Source organism: Solanum pennellii, chromosome 9 (assembly GCF_001406875.1).
Source record: "Solanum pennellii chromosome 9, SPENNV200".
NCBI classification, from domain to species: domain Eukaryota; kingdom Viridiplantae; phylum Streptophyta; class Magnoliopsida; order Solanales; family Solanaceae; genus Solanum; species Solanum pennellii.
The window spans coordinates 18040578-18045269 of NC_028645.1; the positions used below are offsets into that span (position 1 = coordinate 18040578).

Sequence of the window (4692 nt, forward strand, 5' to 3'; positions counted from 1 at the left end):
TATACAATTATCTAACCAAAATACATATATAATTCATCTCTCTCCCACTCTTTGCCCTCTCTCGTTCACCTCTTTCCTCTCTCTACCAATCTCGCTTGCCATATATATAAGTGCATATATATAATATACAATTATCTAACTTACTCATCTCTCTGCTCTCTGTCACTCGCCTCTCTCCTCCCGCTCCCAATCTCGCTCACCTCTCTCCTTCCTCTCTCAATCTCTCTTGCTATATATACAAATACATATGTAGAATATACTATTATCTAACTTATATACATATACAATTCACCTCACTTCCATTCTTTGTCCTCTCTCACACGCCTCACTTCTCTCTATAACATGTAACTACAAATTTTAATTATTAAACTATAGCTATAAAAAATAATGAAACTATTTTTGAGCGACTATATGTGAAAGTTCCCCCTATTAACAGGGAGCAAGAAGCATAATAGGGAAAGTCAGATTAGTTTGGTTTTCACAAAAACCTTAGAGCATTAAACATGAATTGCGTTTGGAGGTTCAAAGGCTTCTACAACCTCAACAGGTTACAGGCAGAAATAGCTTCTTGTAAAGAAAAGAAAAGCCTTGGTACAACTTGACCTCGACCTTGTTGTCTCAAAAGTATTCTCAGCAGTTAGACCTTTCTTTTTTTTTTTTGGGGGGTGGGGGTCAAACAAGACTATTTGCATAATGGGCTAACAAATAGAGTTGAAGTATCTTCATACTTAAAACATCTAAAGAAAATCAAACCATACCATGTGAGTTAACAAAATTCTACTGAGAACCCGAAAAAAAGAACTTCAAAGTTTAACATTTATAACAATACCAAACATAAATCCTCCAAGAAACTAAATCCATAAGGAGTAGCAGATGCTATAATGCCTACATGAAAACATAAATGAAAAAATAACATAACCAAAAAGTCTCTCGAGAAAGTTGCTCCAACATCAATCTCTTAATGATTAGCCTTGGCAACCCTTTCAATCTCGTTCTTCTTCTTAATAGCATAGCTATTTGAAGAACCCTTGGCAGCATTGATGAGTTCATCAGCAAGACACTCAGCTATCGTCTTGATGTTCCTGAACCTAAACCCAACAAAAAGGAATTAAAAGAAAAAAGGGAAAGAGAAGGATGTAAAGATCTAGAAGATAAACATAAAAGTCCAATCAAGTGTAAAAGAACAAAGAATGACTATAAATGATGTGATGCTCAGTACTGACAATTCGGTCACAAAGCAGGCCTCAAGATTGATCACACTTTCTTCATGAAAGCTCTCATTGTATCAAAATCTTGGCAGGTAAGATATCTTTGTTAAATTCTCAGGTAGAGATTTAGAGATGTATAAGTGACCACCCTTGATGATCAAAGCTAAGCAATGAAGGAAAATTCCCATGTTACGGTCCTGCAATGTTAAGCATTCAAGGTTAGTTAAAACTAAGCAATTAAAATCTAAGCTACTGGATAAACATAAAATGAACGAGAAAATCAAATTTTAAACTTGAAATCTTGAATTGAAATATGACATTTAAAATATTAAATTACTATCATGTCAACTTCTCCAGAAGATGCACTATCAAAACTACAAGCAAATAATGATGAATTAGTTTCTCCTAAATTAGTATCTTATATCAAAAGTACAAGCAAATAATGATGAATTAATTTCTCCTAAATTAGTACCATATATATAAGATACTTTTGCAACCTTAGAATCTTAATGTTATGACTACCCATAATAGTGTAACTACTCTTTCTNTTAGAATCTTAATGTTATGACTACCCATAATAGTGTAACTACTCTTTCTATATATGGGCTATGTTTTAGTCTAACACTTAAATAAAATTGTCTTCCACACAAAGTAAAAGAGAAAGGGAAAAAGAGTACTCCTTCAAAGAACAACCCTAAATGTTGCTAAAAACACAATATTTATCCTACTATTATTACTAATTTAATAGTATATAGTAATTTGCAGGGGCTAACATATGCTCCTTTGCACATCTCATATTATGTCGCTTACATTGACATCATAGTAGGTGCAAGCTAGACATTGTTAAGAAGTATCAAAATGTTTTCTCTTCACAAATAAAGAAAGGGAGCATTTTATGAGCAAACATCTTTGAAAGAACATCAAAAAACATATTTTCTCCGAGGAAATCATTCACTAAATATATTTTATGAGTTGCGTACTACATACAGAGAAAAGAAACATTGTTCTTCAGCCTTTTACTTTTCGAAATATGAGCTAGAAACGTCAAAACTTTATTGTGTGCTAACATGTTTAATGTGAAACAAACCATAATTTGTCTACTCTTGTATTTTTGTATTGAAGCATAGTACAAAAAGTACAAGGACCCGAAATAGCCCTTTGAATATTAAAATCAGAGATTTGACCTTGAAGAGAAAATAGGTCATATTAGCCAAATTGAGAAACATGTAAATTTACCTTAAATCTTGAGAAAACATCGATAAGGCATCCTAAACAAACAAAAATCTTGAGGCAGAGAGATTTAGTTTCTACACAAAGAGAAGAAACTTAGCAACACATAGATTCACCATTGAAGAGTTGAGATCTACAAAAAAAGAGTTGAGAAAATAGACCAAGCTTAGCAAAAATCTATAGAGAATTGTAAGAAAATAGTGCAAAAGTTGTACACAAAGTCAAGCAAAATGAGACAAATATTTGTTCATCAATGAAAAAGAGCAAAATTTACTGTACAATCTGTACTACCTTTAGTACAATTAGAAGATATAGTGTTTGTCCTTTTTAACTCTCATTTCTAAATAAGGAGAAGATATATATCTACCAACCAGTATTGTGAAAATCCTAAAACAATTCATGAAACAAACATACAACAACAAGAAGATAATGTAGTCCCACAAATTCGAGTCCCTCTCTGATAGACAGTCGGTTCAAGGAAAAATAAATCAAAGCAATCCGATAAAAGAAGTAATTTATGTGAAAGCATAACAAGGCATGTTGAACAGTATCTACAGCAATATAACACTATGATCAAAGTAGAAGAAATAACAGATAGTAACAAAAACCGATCAATGAAAAACTACAAAAGTAATCCTCACACCAGTATTATAAAAGATAGCAGATTCTCAGATCAGAAACTCCCAGTAATGGAAAATGAACAAGGAGGATTTCTACTTTATCAAAAAATCAAGCTCATTAAGCTTGAAACTACTATGATTCAGAAAGCAATAAAACTAACGATGATCTGGGTCTGGATTTGTAGGCTTACCAAAACAGGTTGTTCTACGTGATCCTCGTGGTCATGATGAAAAGAATCAATATAGCCATTCCCTCCGAGCAGTCTGCTTTATACAAAAATTAGAAGCTTTTGCCTTCAACTTCTTTCAGTATAACTTTTGCCTCTTTCCTAGGACAAACTTATTCAAATCTGCAGCTGCAGAGATGAAACTCTAATTTTTCAAACAGTATCGAAACTCAAAATAATTAAAATTTAACATAGATGTAGACAACTTTTGTTGAGAAATATGCAATGATGTTGAATCTTCAGGATAGCTCAAATAAGGATCAGATTGACATCTTTAATGGAAACATGTCAAATATTAAGTTGAGGCCTGATTTCGCCATTGAGAAAGTTGTCGTGAAACTAAAAGTGTCGGCACAATAGCCATGTTTCAACAACAGCTTGCAATAGTTTCCCTTCAAATACTTATTTCGGTTGATTAGGAAAAGAAATCAACTGTACATTTTGACTTCCTATAATCCCAAATTGAGGTATTCATTCACTTGTTGGTAAGACCATAAAAAAGACCATGTTCAACATGAAACATGTACTACACATTTTACTAAGTTTGAGCTTGAACCTTCTATAACCAAATGAATATCTTATCAAATGAAGAGTTGTAGTTCAACACTAATGATAAAAGAAATACAGGAGCAAAAGGAAGTGCAAATGTCTATGTTAATTGTCATTGAAGCATGAAGGAACAAAATGAATGTAAGCAACCATATGTCTAGAAAAGACAAATAGAGTTAACATTTTAGAGTTAAGGGCTAACCATCACCTTTGTGTACTAATATACGACTCACAACATCCATTTCAAGACAACATACATGAATCCTACTACGAATTTGAGAAAGAAGATTGTTGAAATCACATTATACACCTATTCAACCATCAAAGTTAAGAGAGATCAAATAGATATGATGGAGTACTTCAATCCATCCTTCATTTAGTCCTCTAAGAAGTTTCTTCTTCATGCTTTACCTTTAACCAAAAAAAGGTAAAAGTAGTACATAACTCTATCATCTAGCCGATGTCCTTGGTCTTTTAAAATCTATGTATTGCCCTTATATGTTGACATTCTTACTTGGAGAAATATTTTATCTTGATAAAAATAATATTTATAGTTTAATAGAGTGCTGAAAAAACTGTACATTATATCTAAATTTTTTCGCTAACACAAAGTTTAACTAATAGCAACAACTTGCAATTGAAATAGATGCAAACAAAGGACAAACCATTTCTTGGGATAAATAAATAAAATATATATAAACAACAGACATCTAGTAGAAACAAAGCACCAACCTTTTGGATCATTCACGTACAAATGAATACATAGTAGAAAATCTGTAGAAAAAAAATTTAGTTAGTTTAGGCATACTATCAAACACCTTAAGTGTGTCACTTAAATTGAATTAGTTGTTGCAACTA

The 4692-nt window shown here is 32.2% G+C and overlaps 1 long non-coding RNA gene across 1 annotated transcript in view; it reads right to left on the reverse strand.

The window, feature by feature from the left end:
* Positions 1 to 794: 794 nt before the first annotated feature.
* LOC114078645 overlaps positions 795 to 4692 on the reverse strand; it is a 5225-nt gene continuing 1327 nt past the window's right edge. Inside the window, exons 2-6 of the long non-coding RNA XR_003580335.1 lie at positions 4567 to 4608; positions 3250 to 3414; positions 2445 to 2571; positions 1224 to 1405; positions 795 to 1088 (exon numbers count right to left, since the gene is read on the reverse strand). This is a non-coding gene — a long non-coding RNA (uncharacterized LOC114078645). The remainder of the gene's footprint in view (positions 1089 to 1223; positions 1406 to 2444; positions 2572 to 3249; positions 3415 to 4566; positions 4609 to 4692) is intronic.